We start from the raw sequence: 18,024 nt of genomic DNA, 5'->3' as shown, positions 1-18,024 counted from the left end.
ATATCTGGATAAACATACATGAAGGAATTGATTTATCTATTTGCTATGCCATGTAACACACTGGTATTTATGGGATTAACAAGAGGACATTGTATGGAATTAAGCAGTCTGTGATCCATATCCTGAAAGACAGAATGTAAAACCCACTAGCAATACTTTTTTTTAAATTTTTTAATTTATTTATTTATTAAAGATTTCTGTCTCTTCCCCGCCACCGCCTCCCATATCCCTCCCCCTCCCCCAATTAAGTCCCCCCCTCAGCCCGAAAAGCAATCAGGGTTCCCTGTCCTGTGGGAAGTCCAAGGAACCCCACCTCCATCCAGGTCTAGTAAGTTGAGCATCCAAACTGCCTAGGCTCCCACAAAGTCAGCGTGTGCAGTAGGATCAGAAACCCATTGCCATTGTTCTTGAGTTCTCAGTAGTCCTCATTGTCTGCTATGTTCAGAGAGTCCGGTTTTATCCCAGGCTTTTCCAGACCCAGGCCAGCTGGCCTTGGTGAGTTCTCAGTAGAACATCCCCTTTGTCTCAGTGTATGGGTGCACCCCTTGCGGTCCTGAGTTCCTTGCTCGTGCTCTCTCTCCTTCTGCTCCTGATTTGGACCTTGAGATTTATGTCCGGTGCTCCAATGTGGGTCTCTGTCTCTGTCTCCTTTCATCGCCTGCTGAAGGTTAATATTCAGGAGGATGCCTATATGTTTTTCTTTGGGTTCTCCTTATTTAGCTTCTCTAGTATCACTCATTATAGGCTCAATGTCCTTGGTTTAAGGCTAGAAACCAAATATGAGTGAGTACATCCCATGTTCCTCTTTTTGGGTCTGGCTTACCCCACTCAGGATAGTGTTTTCTATTTCCATCCATTTGTATGCAAAATTCAAGAAGTCCTTGGTTCTTACTGCTGAGTAGTACTCTAATATGTATATATTCCATACTTTCTTCATCCATTCTTCCATTGAAGGGCATCTAGGTTGTTTCCAGGTTCTGGCTATCACAAACAATGCTGCTATGAACATCGTAGAGCATATACTTTTGTTGTATGATAAGGCCTCTCTTGGGTATATTCCCAAGAGTGGTATTGCTGGGTCCAGGGGTAAGTTGATCCCGAATTTCCTGAGAAACCGAAACACTGACTTCCATAGTGGTTGCACAAGTTTGCATTCCCACCAGCAATGGATGAGTGTACCCCTTTCTCCACAACCTCTCCAACAAAGGCTATCATTGGTGTTTTTTATTTTAGCCATTCTGACAGGTATAAGATGGTATCTTAAAGTTGTCTTGATTTGCATTTCCCTGATCACTAAGGAAGTTGAGCATGACCTTAAGTGTCTTTTGGCCATTTGAAGTTCTTCTGTTGAGAATTCTCTGTTCAGCTCAATGCCCCATTTTATAATTGGGTTGGTTAGCCTTTTACGGTCTAGTTTCTTGAGATCTTTATATATTTTGGAGATCAGACCTTTGTCAGTTGCGGGGTTGGTGAAGATCTTCTCCCAGTTAGTGGGTTGCCTTTGTGTCTTAGCGACAGTGTCCTTTGCTTTACAGAAGCTTCTCAGTCTGGACAGCCATCAGAAAGAAGTGGCTATGCCACACCCCACTTCTCAGGTATTGATTCAGTGTCTGTTGTGGACCCAGATATCTAACATTTTAATAAGCATGATTTAGTGTCTGTCGTGGACACAGATATCTACCATTTTAATAAGCACTCCCTGCAAATGTGATGCAGTAATGCATGGCCCTTTCGGGGAAATGGTCTGATGGGGATGGCGTCCATTTCAGTCCTGGTCATTTAAAGGAACCCATGCAGACTTCTGTCATCTGGGGAGTCTATGAATGTCATTGTTCCACAGTGTGCTGCTCTTGCTGCTACCTGCTCAACAGGATGTGTTCCTACAAGGCATCACAGACCAGCTGCTGGTCACACGGATGGGAAGAGAAAAGGAAATGACTGACCTGGTGAGTCCCACATGATCTTGTCACTGTTGCTCAGGTAACAGGCTGAACAGACCACACCACTTTTGGTTCTTCTCCAGGAGTTGGTTCTGCATGGAAAGTTCACTGTTTTCTCCCCTGTTCTACTAGAAGGCAGAGAAGGAGTAGAGAAAGCTCATGGAGAGGGGAGGAAGGCAGATGAGAACGCTCATGCACTCTACTGTACTGAATATAGGGATGGAGTAGTCTGTCTGCATCCAGTCAAGTCAAAGATGTGCAGTGACATCTTCCTCTTCTTTGTTCATCTCACAGACCCTTCCTATACAGACACACACACACACACACACACACACACACACACACAAACACACACACACACACACTCACACACTGGTGGCACTGATGACTCACATACTGGAAACAAGGGCTCATGTCAGCTTCTTGTCAACCTTCTGTGTGTACTCTCTACAGTCTTGTTGTTCTTCTCATAGAAGAGACCTGACATTGACAACCTTGAAAAGGAACAAACTTGGAGGATGAACACCTGACTCCCAAACTCCTTATAAACATAGAGAAATGAAGACAGTGTGCCTCATTGGTAATTACAAGAAGACAGAAAAGAATATGAAGGGGACAGAAGAGTCACACATGTGTAGGGGACACCTTTAGCAAAGACACAAAGACACTTCAGTGAAGCAGGCGTATGCTGGTCACCGAGTTTTTCTGGGATTGTAGGTGGTTATAGGAGGTACAGCCCAGCATCGTGATCAGCTGCCTAAGGATAACCCTGTTCCTTTGATGACCATGACCTTGGTAAAGCTGGATCTATGATTAGGCTGCAGAAAAGAATTTCAGGAAAAGCCAGAATGAAGCAAAGCTTGTGAGCTTATTCATGCTATGGAAGAAGCTCACATAGTATAGGGATGGCTCAGGAATGAAGGCCTGAGTGAGGACTAGAGAGACTTGAGATTAGGGTGTGTGAGGAGGGCAGGAGAGTGAGAAATGTGAAGATTTTTATGGTTCTCAGAGTTACATTGTTACATTATTACATTGTTTTAAAATTTCATGCTTTGAGTCTTTGAAATGGTTCTGTTTTTCCACTTGAAGAAAATATACAATAGGTTATTAAAAGTAAAAAATAAAAATGCTTTTAAATGTTCTTATCCCTTTTAAAAAACTTTTAGTAAATTAAATTGTAAGGTGAATATGTGATTCTGCCAACATTCTGGTCCTAAGTAAGCATAATTAATTAATTTTTTAATGTTTTTCACAAGGAAGTCTGTGCACCATCTGAGTGAATACCTATTGCTCACAGAGGGCACCAGAGTTTGAAATCTCTCAAACTGGAGTACAGACAGTTGTGAATCATCAGGTAGGTGCTGGGTATCAACCCTGGATCCTCTGGAAGACATCCAGTGATATTAAAGAATGACCCCTATCTTCGGACCCTAGTTTATTTGTTGTTATTTTTAAACTTTCTTTGAGATGTCTTTAGTACTACTTGCATTATATCTGTGGGTAATTTTGACTCTATCATTTGGGTGGAGGCTTCTTGAATGTCAGTTAGAAAAATGTAAAAATGATCACAGGGCCGGGCAGTGTTGGCTCACGCCTTTAATACCAACACTTGGCAGGCAGAGGCTGGCGGATGTCTGTGAGTTCGAGGCCAGCCTGGTCTACAAGAGCTAGTTCCAGAACAGGAACTAAAAAGCTATGAAGAAACCCTGTCTCGAAAATCAAAAAAAAAAAAAAAATGATCACAGGGTGAGGGGCTGTGTATTCCCCTCTCATATCCCCTTCAATGCCCTGTTTTTCTGTCTTATTATGGGACAAGTGGACATCCTCATGGACAAATATAAATATAGACAAGTTGTTTATCACTGGATACAAAAGTCAACCAAAATTAACAAATGATCTACATAGGACTAGAGAGACATCTCTGAGGTTAAGAGTGCCTTTGGCTATTGCAGAGGACCTGACTTCAGCTTACAGTCCCCATATGGTGGCCCAGAGATACCTATAACTCCAGATCCAGGGGAGCTGACAGTCTTTTCTGGTCTCAGCAAGCATCTGCATTCAAATGTGCATACGGCACACACAAACATATAGGCAGATACCCAGTAAATAGTGAAAGCAAATCTAAAAGGTAATTAATCCAAAATACAACCTAAGCATGAATCTTGTAACAGAAAGCAATTGATAGAATTATAGATAAAATTCATAGATATAACAAACCCCTTTTATGAAAAGAACTGGACTGTTAGGACTTCCATAAAGTGAAAAATGTAAACTGTGATATAAAAGTTATTTTCCCTGCCTGGGAAAAAATGAATGTAGGAAATTGTGTATTAGATGACAGCCTTATTGTTTCCAGAATACAGAAAGCCTAAAAAAGAGTCACTAAGAAAATACACAATTCATGAAATAAAAGTTGTCCAGAAGGGTGAGTAGATGCTCCACTAAGAGAAACATACAGCATCAACATCCTTAACACTTAGGGAAGAGAGACAGGTGACTCTAGGGGACTCTTGACACCCCCACAAAATATACAGAAATAATAATATGAAGACCTGGCAAGGTTGTGGGGGATGAAACTATCATACTGACTGCTGGTAGCCATGGGAAATAGGACAATAACTTGGAAAAATATTTCTCAGTTTCTTGATATGTTAATTGTCATTTGACCAAAGCTGTAACAACTTTCCTGATGGAGCAGAGCTGTTACTTTGAGGAAAGCTTTCCCTGAAGCAGATCTGTAAGCTGCTAAGCTTATACTGACTTTGTGGTATTCCTTGCATCTGGACGGCCAGGATCCCTTTACATTTGAGCTGAAATGTTTACACTACACATATATGTTTTTAATTGTACTCATTGTCTGGCAGAAAGACATCTCCACTCTGCCTTATGGCATCCAGGTCCAGAAGGTGCTAGCCAATCACAGACCAGCCAGAGTCCTCAAAGCCTGGTCTGGCTGGTAGACAACCAGAGGCCTGCCCAGAGCTACAAGGCTTCCATTACAATGAGCAAAATGTGTGGTGGAGAAACAGGAGAGAAAGAGTAGCGGGATAGTTCATGTGCTGTGAAAAGAGGGGGAATAGAAGGTGGTAAGGAAAAGGCTGAGGGGGTGGTCTTCTTGTCATTCATGGTCATGGTGTCAACAGGACCGAGGTTGCTACCAAAGGTCATTTCTGGGTCTCTGGTCTTATTGCAGCTCGGGTCTATGTTAACATCCATGGTCCATGCTGCCACCAAAGGGCACACAGGAGCCTGGAGTCTGGGCTGTGTCCTCTGGCCTTGTTGGGATCTGAGCGCTGTGTTGCCATTGGAGTGACAATGATCTGAGAGACCCGAGCTGCCAACCTGGTGTTGTGCATGCCTGAGCTGCTGACCAGGGCCATATCTGTGACCCAGCAGTAGCCAGGGTCTTTGTCTTCCTGATTCCTGTTACCAATGAAGGCCATGCGGATGCCTGAAGTGTGGGTCACCACATGAGGCCACGTTGGTGTCCAAAGGCTTTGCTGCAGCTGGTGCCATCCTGATCTGTGTGGTCTGTGAAACCACCCGGGAAATGGTGACATCAAGGACGAGTTGCTGCCAGGATCATGTTGGGTCTATGGTCCTACCAGAGCTAGGGTATGTGCTGATGTTTGTGGCCCATGTTACTACAGGGGGCCTTAAGAGCCATGAATGATGATATCCAAGGGCCAGAGTGAGCTGGTTCTGCCCTTTGGTGGACATTGTGTCAAGAGCTGGCCCTGACTTTCACAGGAGAGTTAGTCCCACACCTCACCATGGGCATTGGAAAACTGGGCCTGGTGCCATGGGCATAGGTGAGCTGGCTTCGGCCCTATCCTTAGGCAGGCAGCTGATCAGCTCAGCTACCACCCAGGTCCATATTGGGGTTCTTGGCTTGGCCCATCCTAACATCTACACCATCTAAGGCCAACTGGAATGCTGGAATTGACTGGTCCTGGGGAACAATACCTGCAGAATCTCTGTTACTTGGGGTGACTGCAGGATATCCTAGAGGAGTTTTGTTGAGGGTCCCATGATGATAGTGTACCAGAAACTAGAGGCCATGAACAAGTTCAATGACTCATTGCAATGAAAGTTTACAAGTAAATATGTTGGACAAAAAGGTATACTGTGTGACTCACCTTATATGTAGATCGTATTAAAGTGTAATAGAAGCCCGAGTACTGCTTCTGATGACTTCAGTTGGATCCCAAGGACCCACATTGTGGAAGCAGAGAAATGACTCCTGCAAGTTGTCCTCTGACCTCTACAAGTACACTGTAGATCATGTATGGCCTTGCCAGACACACAAAATAGGCAGACAAATAAATGTAAAAAATGTAAATGGACATAACTTACCAAACACAAAACAAAAGCCAAAAATAACCGATGTTCTTATTGCTGACTGAAATAGACTCTAAAATGATTGCTTTTTTCAAGACATATATCTGAAACAAAGGCATTAAAATGTTATCTTGAACACGTAAAAAGAAGTAAACACATACCATCCAGGAACGAATTATTAGAAATCTAGAGTTATAATCTTAACGTTTAAGAAAGAACTAAAACTAAAGTGGAATAAAACAATTTTAAAACATGCAGTAATGTTATGTGTAAAATTCATTAGGAGAATGCTAATCTTTCATACTTATATTTCAGTCACAAAGCAAAATATGGATTGAAGGAAAATTACAAGAAAGTATAAAAGCCGATTAATAATTGCAGATGAATGCAAAGTAGTTTTCTCAATGTGACCACAATCATAGGAAAATAATTTATTAAATGAGAGGCCCTGCATAACCTAACCTCAAAGGCATATGCCCTGGGAAGACATATGGAACTCTTAAGTCTGATATAATCTTTTTTTGTTGAAAGCATGGATTATTCCGTGATGGGAACTTCATTTGATGTGTAATGCAGTTTCTCCCCCTTTCCTTATCAGCATTTACAGGTTATTATTGACAGTCAGAAACAAATGAGAGAAATGTCCCAGAGACAAGTCCATGGCCATCGCCACAGATATCACACGCAAAAGACATACATAATTTTGTAGCTCTCACTATCCTGTGTGTGGTCAGAGATGAATGTGTTTTAACGTGGTTGTACCCCTTGAGCTCTTATAATTGTTGTTGTTATTATTTTTATTGTTATTATTTTTCCTTTGATTGAAAATAGATTGTTTTCTCATGCAACAAATGTCCCAAGAATCCTATCAAAGCACTAAACTCAACCTGGAATCCAGTATGCTCAAAGGACCTGATGCAGACCCTTTGCAGAGACTCTGAACGTTGGCGCGGTTCCTCTGACTTCACAAGGGCTTTGATGAAGCTGTTACCAGGTGTGGGGATGTAGCTCAGAGGTAGAGCACATGTTTCACATATATGAGGCCCCGAGTTTGAGCCCCGGCATCTCCAAAACAATACTTTTAACCTTTGATTTTCTTTTTTCAGGATGTTTCTGTACAAGGTGTCCCAAAATTTAAAGTCCCGTGATGAGGTTATATATGCATAGCTAATTATTGGATAAAATTGCTCATTTGTCACCGTGACAGCAATGTTCATCTTTGTGACGACATTTCCATAGATACCACCATGGTCTGGTGAGTACAATGTGGTCGGGCTTTTAGGGATATGCTTTGTTCACAGAGCGGAAAAAAAAAGAAAAGCTCTGCATTCGTAGTGGGGACAGTTTCTCTAATGGGTATGCTTTCTTGGGTGAAAACAAGGGTGAAGAGTTCTTCCTTTGAGAGGAAGTAAGGGAGGGCTGGGCGGAGCCATTCCTGGTTACTAAGGGGGAGGCAGCATTGCGGTTGTCATAGAAACCGGGGTCATTATGGCGACTCTTTTCAAATGGCGACCTGACGATGTCCTGGAAAGGAGCATTCAGTTCCTGGTGTTTGGACTGAGTTGAGCTTATGGATTCCCGGAGGTGAGCACCAGAATCTTTCTGAGGGTTGGGAGGCAGATGCAGGGATTCCAGACCCAAGTAGGACCACTCCTACCTTGGGGTTTGCAGCCTGTGTTTCTCCGGAAGGAGAGAGACTTGGGACCATTCTGCCTCCTCCTGTGCTGTTATGTACAGGGCTGTGCTGGAGCCATTGTCCAGGAGGGGAGTTGTCGGAGAGTGAGCAGGAGGGAGATGAGGCCAAATGAGCACTCTGTGATCCCGACTTCCCACTCTGTGCGTGAGATTGCTCGCTGACATTTGAGGTTTTCCGTATGTTTCATAGAAATGTTAGAAATGTTTTATCAGATATATGTATTTCTAACTTTTCTCCTAGCCTCAGACTTATCATCTCAATTCTCATCCATGTCTTTGGAAGAGCGGGAGATTTTAAATTGTAAGATCCCACCTTCTCTAGTTCTTCAATTACGGTTTTTATTCGGTGTCTTGTCTGCGAAATCTTTGCCTGGCACTCAGTGACAGGGATTTTCTTCTTGTGTTCTGTTTGACATTTATAGGCTGATTTTTATATTTTTACATCCGTAATTTATTTTGAATGGTCTTCACATATGATACGATGTAGGTCCTAGTTTATATTTGTGGGTATGGATATACACTTGCCTCAGTATTGCTTCCTGAAAGGCCATCTTTATGCATCAAATTGCCTTGTTTATTTGTGAAACATCAGTTCTCCAATTATCCAATCATGGTACATATGCCAGTAATCCCAGTGCCTGGGAGGCTGCAGCAGGAGTATGGTCAGTTCTTCTCAGCACACACTACACGCACTACACACAAGCTTGATGCCAGCATCAGGTACAGGAAAAATGTTGACTCGATATAGGCAGTGGTCTGTAAATGTGTGGATGTGAGCGTGGAATGTTGGTTTTGGACTTTTTCTTGCCAACTTTGATTCAATAGCATGCTGGTCCAATTACTGTAGGTTCAAACAGAGGTCTCCTATCAGGCAATGCTGTTCTCTAACATTTGTCTGTTTCTAAGGTTTACACAAGCTATATATTTAGTCTACAATGTTTAGAGTTATCCACTCAATTTTTAAAAAGAATAAGTGCTATTTTGTTGTTAGTGCATCCAATCTGTAGCTCAGTTTTGAATCAACAGACATCTTACTAATAATGAATTGTTTGAGCTGCGAACATAGTTGTCCTTCATTAAGACAGGTTGTCTCCAATTCAGCAATGTTTGGAAATCTCTCGGCCTATCAGCACTATGGATCTATCTGTCAGGATAATGCACAAATATTTGTACTTTTTGATTCATCTATAACTGGTATTAGTTTTTAAACAAATTTATACATATTGTTTTTTCTGTGAACAAATTATTAAATCTTCTGTAAACTGTCAGGAAACAAGTGTCAATGAAACTTACAAAGGATATTTTTTGTTGAAAGCATGGATTATCCCATGATGAAAACGTTATTTGATGTGTAATGCAGTTTGTCGTTAAATTCTTATCGGCATTTACAGGTTATTATTGACAGTCTGAAACAAATGAGAGAAATGTCCCAGAGACAAATCCATGGCCATCGTCACAGGAATCTCATTCAGACCACATAATTTAGTAGCTCTCACCATCCTGTGTGTGGTCAGAGATGAGTCTGTTGTAACGTGATTGTACCCCTTGAGCTCTCAGTAAATACCAGGAAGCTAGGAGAGTGAGAATGAGAGGTGTCTGTGTGTGTGTGTACAGGAATTCCTTGGCAGAGGCTGGTCTGCAAAGCCTGGTTGATTGACTCTTAGACCTGCAGTGATATGGAGATGGTGGAAGTCGCAGTCCCAGGGCCTAATTACAATTTCCTTTGTGTTCTTTTGAGCCCATGAGTAGCCACTCCTTGGGCCCCCTGTGCTGGACTTACTTAACACCTTGTCATTAACAGATGACGTTGGACCTGACATTTAAAATATCAGAATATGTCTCCTTATCAAAGCTTTAAGTTTCTACCAGTCAAAGGACTGCTTTTCATCACATAGCAGCTAGTGCCTGTAGCTGAGGTTTCTCTGCTTTACCATAACAGTCTACTTAATATTATCACCCATGTACTTAAGGAGAGTCTATAGTTTCTTCATTCTGTGATTATAAATACTTCATGAAACTGTTTCCACATTGTGACATGTAATTTGTACTAACATAAACCTGTCTCACTCATGTTTACTCACAGATATTTGACTCCAGAATGAACTCTCTTCTTCCTTCGAGGTGAGAGCTGTGTGTTTACATTGACATTTGTTAGTGTGTGTTGTGTATATACTCATGCTTGTGCAAATATGTCCCTGGATATATATGTGTGAAAGTTAGTTAATCACTTACTGCTGTGATAGGCTATGTGTTATAATTCTCCTGGTCCTCTTCAATGATGACCTGGTGTGTAGTATACTGCTTACTTATCTCCATAGTTCTTTACTCATGTGCTGACCGATATCAGTATGGCTCAACACCCATTTTCCCAAACTGTTTTCCTCTATTGCTGTTCTCTATTTCCATGCTCCATTTGTCCCAGTATGGCTAGAGGAATCCTTTAAAGATGGCATCTGTGTTCATCTGGTGCCTCTGGAGAGGAGATGGAAAGTCTAGGAAATCCATCCATTCCAGTGTCAGGGGATTCAAGGTGACCATCACATTCATATTCTCTACAGAGCACCACTCTGTATCCCTTGTGCACTGCCCACTTTACACTCAGGGAGGATGAAGTGAGTTGTGGAGCACTACAGTTGCTGCAATCCATAAATGGAACTGCTCTAGTATTGTATCAAGTTTCCAAACACACTGAAAACGCATTGCTATTCCATAAAACATCAGCCCCTTTAAAGAAAATAAATGTAGGCATGTAGTTTGAATGCCACCTCCTGGCCATAATGGGGACTACATCAGTGAGAGTCTTGGGCCCAGTGGCGTCTATGTTTGGGTGGGAGGGAACATTGGCTGTGACCTGGACTTGAAGGGAACTTACCTCTGGAGATAAAGCAGTGTTTTTTCACTTCAGTATATTTTCCTGGTACATAAACCTTGACATCTTAGGTATATCAAATGTAAACCAGAGATTGGAGACCAATCCCAGTCTAAGGCTAACATAAAGCAGCCTCATTAGATAGAGATGGTGGAGCTCTGTGTGCAAACACACACACACATATGCACACAGGCATGCACAGAGCATGAGAGTAGATTCCATTTGTCCTTCTACTTCATTGCCCAGAAATGGAACACAATGACTACTTCTAAAGTACAGAAGGTATAAACATCGTTTATCCAGTGTGTGGTTGTGTGCCCGTGTGCATATGTGTGTGCTTCTGCAATTGTATGCATACATGCATGTGGTCAGGGGACAGAAGGCAGCCTCCGGTGTTGTACCTCAGGCGCCATCCCCCTGAAGTTTTTCTTAGACAAGGTTTCTCACTGGCCTGGAACACGCAAGGCAGGCTGGGTTGGCTGGGCAGCACACTCCAGGGATAGGCTTGCCTCCACCTTCACACACAAGCAAGTCCCACCACACCTACTACTTTTCCTGCTGTAGTTTAACTTCATTTTCTTGATGATGCTCTCTGTGAATGACACTCAGGGCCTCATGCCCACAAGGCCAGCAATTTATTGATTTAGCTGTCTCCCCAGCCCCACTTTTACCACCCGAGCACAAGCATTTTTCTCAGTTTACACTTTAAAGTACTTTACTTCCTGGATACGAAATTTGAAACACCACCGGAAAGCACATGTACTACCATAAGGAAATCTGTGTCTGTCGCCGGGCTTATTCCTACCCCTAAGGCACAGGGCTGTCTGCAGGGAAATCTCCAGAGAGTGAGCTATCTGAGTAGAGTGCCAGCCGCCATTTTCTGTGCGCCTTGCTGTATGTGGTGGTGAGGAAGTCACTTCCCCATTTAGGGGATGGTAATCTTTAATGTGTCTGCCACGGACACACAGGGCTCTGCCTAACATCCAGTGAAAAGAGGATGGTTTCCCATGACAGAACTAAGCTGAAACTTTCCCACAGTGAATGGAACGATAATAGTCCTGCTAATTATTTTGTGTGTTTAGTGCAGAGTCTCAGAGCAGCCCAGCCCAGCCTGGGACTCTTCCCCTTCCTCCCTCAGCCTTCAGAGTGCTGCTGGTCCTCCCAGCTTACCACACTGCCCCAGCTCAAGTATTCATTTTAATGTAAACACATTCTTAATGCTACTGTTTTCTTCTCGGCCCAGTAACATTTTCATTCCATTTCTACATGTATATTGTTGAATTCCCACGAAATAAGTAATTTTATCATTGATTTCCCTGCAAAAATTTATTTTATAATGATCCACATCTCTTGAAAAACCATGTACTCTAAGATTGTTTTCCTAAGAAATTTCACATTTTCTGAGATATTTCTGGTTTTTGTTTGGTTTTCATTTTGAGGCAGGGCCTCTCTGTGCTATTAAGGCTGTTCTGAAACTTCTTAGCAGTAATGATCGTGTAACCCCAGTGTTCAAATAGCTGAAAGTGCACGCATTTGCCACCTAACGCTGATGAAAACTGTTCTCATTACTGCCTGGCATTTGACCATTTTTCTTCATTGTTTCACAACAATTATTTTAATTTGTACATAATTTTAAAATATACATAACTTAATAATAATTACGTTGTGTATATTCCTATGTGTATGTACACATGAATTCCGGCGCCTCCAAAGGTCAGGAGAGGTCATACCTTCCTGGAGCTGAGGTATGGTCCTTCAAGGATGTTGGAAATGGATGCTGGAAACTACCTTGGATCCTCAGCAACAATAGAATGCACTCTGAACCACTGAGTCATCTCCCCTGCCAGACTGTAGACTGTTAGATTCCGTTAGCCTTTATAATGTTCATATTTTAAATTCCACTGTGTTTTCCCCTTGGTCAATGACCTGGAGTTGATGCTTCTTTTTTTTTCTTGTTTAGATTTTAGTTATACTTTTAATTATGTCTGTCTGTCTGTCTGTGGTATGCACATGATTGGCAGAGGCATTGACTCCTGATGGGGCTAGAGTTAAAGGCAGTTGTGAGCTATCTGCCATGGGGGCTGGGAGCCATACTCTCATAAACAGTAATGACTCTCTTGTCTCTTTCCTCCTCCCTCTACGCCTTGAGTGCTGGTATTACAGGTGAGGGTGAACATGCCCAGAGGGTCAAAGAACACAGAGCAATTTCCATTCTAGGCAATCATTCTGCCACGAGAGCTATGTCGCCAGTCCCCATACTGTGGCTTTTTAAATTCACCAGTGATTTCTTTTCATGGTATAGCATTCTCATTGAACAGCTACCAGAGAAATCAAGAATATAGCTGGGAATGTGTGCACAGCCAGGGGAGCAATAGCAGTGTCTAGGGACCACTTTTAAAAATCCCCAAATGTGCTCCCACCACATTTGTGAAGAGCTTGGGACAGGGCCGTCAGATGCTGGGCAGATCTAAGTGCTGTAGCATCCTCGAGTCCAGCCTCTGGCAAGGACATCCTGTTCCTGAGAGCATGTCTCCTGCCAGCAAACCTACCTTACATGCCCAGCTTCCCAAAGGTCAGCAACAAGGGACTAGAGGCTGTTGTTGTACTGTCTGTGGATGTGTGTGCACAGCCAATGACCCAGACCCTGCAGAAGAATCACAAAACAGGAAAAAGGTTGGTCAAAGAATCAGACACATCCTTAAGCTCAGTACTGAAGACATAAAAAAAGAAAATTTGGAAATATAGCATAGTGTGTGGAAATAGAAATGACGGAGAAAGAAGAACAGGATTTCCCTTGCACGGAGATGTGAGTGTATGTGTCCTGATGTGGGGCTGTGCCTCCCTAGGAGTATGGGGACAATGATGAAGGGATCCCAGACATATCTGAGAAGCCGGATTCTGCGTTTGGATGTCTGTACAGCAATGGTTCTCAGCCTTCCTATGCTGTGACGTGACTCTTAATACAGTCCCTCATGCGTGGTGATCCCAACCAGAAAATTATTTCTGTTGCTTCATCATCGCTGTAAAGTTGTTACAGGTAAGAATCACAATGGAAATAGTTTTGGAGATAGACGTTTGCTGAAGGGGTCAAGTCACAGGTTGAACCACTTTTCTAGAGTCAGAGAGATGTGGGACCTTCCTAGCCCCAGCAACTTTGGTTCCCTGAGCCAGGATGTCCTGGACCCATTCTCCAAACACAGGCTGGGAATTTCTGTGAGGAGAAAACAGAGTGAGACCCTCTGCTCTGAGCTGTGCTTCCCACTCTGTGAATTGAGAGCATCACACTGCTCATGTGCTAATTTGGGGGTCTTTAGTGATAATACCTGCTTTAAATACCAGTCACAAGTTCCTGCATATGTGACAGACTAATGTTGATATATGCAATTGGAATTACAGGCTGGCCTTGAACTCAGACATCCAACTGCCTCTGTCTTGTGAATGTTTGCTCCATTCCCTGCTGTCAAAAATAAGCATTTCTAAAGGCAGTCTTCTTCTGGAGAAATAGGGACAAACAGTTGCTGCAGAATTTAGAGACTGATTTCACTTCAACTCTGCCTAAAACCTACTCACTTCCTTCATCTGTAAACCTGCCAAGAGCAGTACATGCTGTAGAACAGCCATTTTCAAAAATACACTGAATTTTGGGTTCACTTTTTAAGAGACAAATGTTAGATTCTTATTCTGTTGGAAATTATGCTACAGTTAGCTGTACTTAGAAAACTTTACATCTGAAAATTATTCATCAGCAACTCGTTATCAAATTGTTAAGTTTTACAATGACTAGTTTGGGTATTCAAACTATCCTGTGTCAATACACGTGGAATAACTGATGTCAGTAAATGGAAGCACCGTGTCTCCATGTGGTCAGACAAATCCAGAGATGTTAGAGCAATTTCTCCACAGGGAAAATGCACAGCGCATCCATTGCTATCGGCCCTCTCCCAGACAAGGCTGCACAGGGCAGCTCTCCTGCTGATCACTGCAGCATGGCTTCATCCCTCTTTCATACCTCCATCCCTCCCCTGTCTTCGGAACCATCTCCACTGTCTCCACACACTACCTCATCCCGCCCTCCCCAGGCCTTTCTCTGTGCAGTGCCAAGTCACCTTCTACCAAAAGGAAACATATCATGACAATTTCATAACTCACCTTCCACACAGATCATATAATCCAAATGTCGTACACAGCTGACAATGACAACATTTTCCTTTCTGTCCTATCCCCAAGCAGTGTCCACGTTGTCTTCAAGGTTCTGGCAACTAGCCTTGTTCTCTGCTCTTAGATCCACTGTTCTCCATGGAAGCAAGCACGCCCACAACTTGGTTTGTGCATGGTCTTGCTTCTATTTGCCATTCAGGACTCAGATCACATGCTAACTTCTGAAACCTTTGGGGGTAACATCACATACGACAATCCCCATCACAACTATTTCCTGTCCCCTTTATGATCTTTAAAGCGCCAATAATACACGGAATTGCTGTGATTACTGATTTCTTCTGCTTACTGACAGTTTACCTATCTAACACGATATACAAGGACCCGTGCTAGTCTTCACAGTGCAGGAACAAGGTGTTCACTAAAGAGGCCACTATGTGAATATCTGGATAAACGTACACGAAGGAATTGATTTGTCTATTTGATATGCCATGCAACACAGTGGTATTTAAGTCAGTAACAAGAGAACATGGTATGGACTTAAGCAGTCTGTGACTTCATATCCTGGAAGACAGAATATCAAACACACTAGCAATACGTTTTAACATGGACAGCCATCAGAAAGAAGTGGCTATGCCACACTCACTTCCTAGGGTTTGAATCAGTGTCTGCTGTGGACCCAGATATCTACCATTTTAATAAGCATGATTCAGTGTCTGTTGTGGATCCAGATTTCTACCATCTTAATAAGCAATCCCTCCAAATGTGATGCAGTCATGCATGGCCCATTCGGGGAAATGGTCTGATGGGGATTGCTTCCATTTCAGTCCTGGTCATTTAAAGGGACCCCTACAGGGTTCAGTCATCTGGGGAGTCTATGAATGCCATTGTTTTACAGTGTGCTGCTCTTTGCTGCGAACTGCTCAACAGGATGTGTTCCTACAAGGCATCACAGACCAGCTGCTGGTCACACAGATGGGAAGAGAAAAGGAAATGACTGACCTGGTGAGTCCCACATGATCTTGTCACTCTACTGTACTGAATATAAGGATGGAGTAGTCTGTCTGCATCCAGTCAAGTCAAAGATGTGCAGTGACATCTTCCTCTTCTTTGTTCATTTCACAGACCCTTTATACACACCCATGTACACATCACACACACACACACACACACACACACACACACACACACACTCACATTGGTGGCAATGATGACTCACATACTGGAAACAAGGGCTCATGTCAGCTTCTTGTCAACATTCTGCGTGTTCTCTCTGCAGTCCTGCTGTTCTTCTCATAGAAGAGACCTGACATTGATAGGCAGAGGACACAAAGTATCACTGACAAGAAGCATTTGCTTTTGGCTTTCTTCCCAGGGGTGGTCAGATAATCCAGAATTCTAGACAGATAACAAATGAAGAGCAGGTCCACTTGAATGTACTCCCACGGGCATGTTATGGGATAATTTAAGCATCACAGTATATAATGATGACAAAGGAGTACTCCTTTAAGAAATGGGTGTTTCTGAGTAGACACAAACGCATGAGTAAATCCATTAATAAACAAAAGATAAAAGGGAAACATTACTCAAAGACAAGCAATGCTTGTATACTAGTAACTGCACAGGGAAGTAGGCATCAGAGCAACACTTAGCAGGCGTCATGGTTATAATAAACATGGAAAGAACCATACATAAAACACCCCTCTGTACAAGTCCACAGCAACACTGCTAAAATCTGCATGACTGGATGGGAAAACAAGAGGGAAAACACACGAGTACTAACCTTTTCCTTTTTGTGTTGGGGAAAATAATATTAGATATTTTGAAAATAATTACCTAAGTATTCTTCATAATACAAACCTTTCTGGAGTTACACATACATACCTAACTCTTCACATGTATCCCCTTCTTTCTCTCCACCGTGATCTCAGCACCTCCCTGATGGAGCTAGCTGGGAGGTAAAGGACTATCTCTATGATTCCAAAGATGCCATTGGGGCAAACCTTTGACCTGTGGCTGCCTTAGAAATTTTCCCCCAAACTGGGTGTTGGACATTTGTTTCTGTTCTCATAATTCACTTGCAACTTCAAAGTACTGAATTTTGAACACAGCAAATATATGTTAGCATCAAAGACATTTTCATCATAGAGAATGTAATTAAATATTTTAACCTAAAAGATTCATCAATAACTCTGTCTAAATTTAACACAGACAGCTGACCACAGTGAAATGAATGTGTGGAAGCTGTAATTTAAAATCCCTGTCACTGGAGATAGCATCAGGAAATATGAAATAATTAGGAAAACTCTGCCCACTTCTCTGTAGTGCCTAGACACTGAATGGGACAACTCATTGCTGAGAGTAAAGATGTATAGATTCATCGACTGTGGTGATATTTTGTTTCTTCCATGACAATAAAGCTTGCCTGAGAATCAGTGTGTGCAGATAGCCACTAGTTAGCCACAGAAGACAGGCAGTGTTGGAACTCACCTTTCCCAACACTTAAGAAACAGAACTCTGTTTCTTAACATATTTGGTTTCTCACTCATATTTGGTTTCTAGCCATAAATAAAGGACATTGAGCCTATAATTCATGTTCCTAGAGAAGCTAAATAAGGTGAATCCAAAGACAAACACATAGGCATCCTCAGGAATATTAACCTTCATCAGGCGATGAAAGGAGACAGAGACAGAGACCCACACGGGAGCACCGGACAGAAATCTCAAGGTCCAAATCAGGAGCAGAAGGAGACGGAGCACGAGCAAGGAACTCAGGACCACGAGGGGTGCACCCACACACTAAGACAATGGGGATGTTCTATTGGGATCTCACCAAGGCCAGCTGGCCTAGGTCTGAAAAAGCATGGGATAAATCTGGACTAGCTGAACATAGCGGACAATGAGGAATACTGAGAATTCAAGAACAATTGCAGTGGGTTTTTGATCCTACTGCACGTACTGGCTTTGTGGGAGCCTAGGCAGTTTGAATGCTCACCTTATGAGACCTGGATAGAGGTGGGCAGT

The 18,024-nt window shown here is 42.6% G+C and overlaps 2 long non-coding RNA genes and 1 other non-coding gene across 6 annotated transcripts; 2 read left to right on the top strand and 1 right to left on the bottom strand.

Annotated features, from left to right (window-relative positions):
• Positions 1-1,844: 1,844 nt before the first annotated feature.
• On the bottom strand, positions 1,845-16,568 carry LOC121436970. Of its 4 annotated transcripts, none has more exons than XR_005972891.1 (4): positions 16,220-16,568; positions 13,395-13,489; positions 6,080-6,385; positions 1,845-2,065 (listed from the first exon to the last, which is right to left on the bottom strand). It is a non-coding gene; the product is annotated as an uncharacterized LOC121436970 (long non-coding RNA). The 4 variants fall into 4 exon arrangements; XR_005972890.1 differs by having other exon boundaries at positions 16,224-16,568; XR_005972889.1 differs by having other exon boundaries at positions 16,198-16,253.
• Positions 1,912-10,098, top strand: LOC121436972. The gene is made up of 3 exons (XR_005972892.1): positions 1,912-1,946; positions 3,197-3,294; positions 10,060-10,098. It is a non-coding gene; the product is annotated as an uncharacterized LOC121436972 (long non-coding RNA).
• On the top strand, positions 7,280-7,351 carry Trnav-cac. Its single transcript has one exon. It is a non-coding gene; the product is annotated as a tRNA-Val (tRNA).
• Positions 16,569-18,024: the final 1,456 nt, after the last annotated feature.

The sequence above is a fragment of the Microtus oregoni genome, unplaced genomic scaffold (genome assembly GCF_018167655.1).
Source record: "Microtus oregoni isolate MIOR12 unplaced genomic scaffold, Mior012 000050F_013, whole genome shotgun sequence".
NCBI lineage: Eukaryota > Metazoa > Chordata > Mammalia > Rodentia > Cricetidae > Microtus > Microtus oregoni.
The sequence above is the reverse complement of the archived record's forward strand: the minus strand, read 5'-3'. Positions and strand labels throughout refer to the sequence as shown.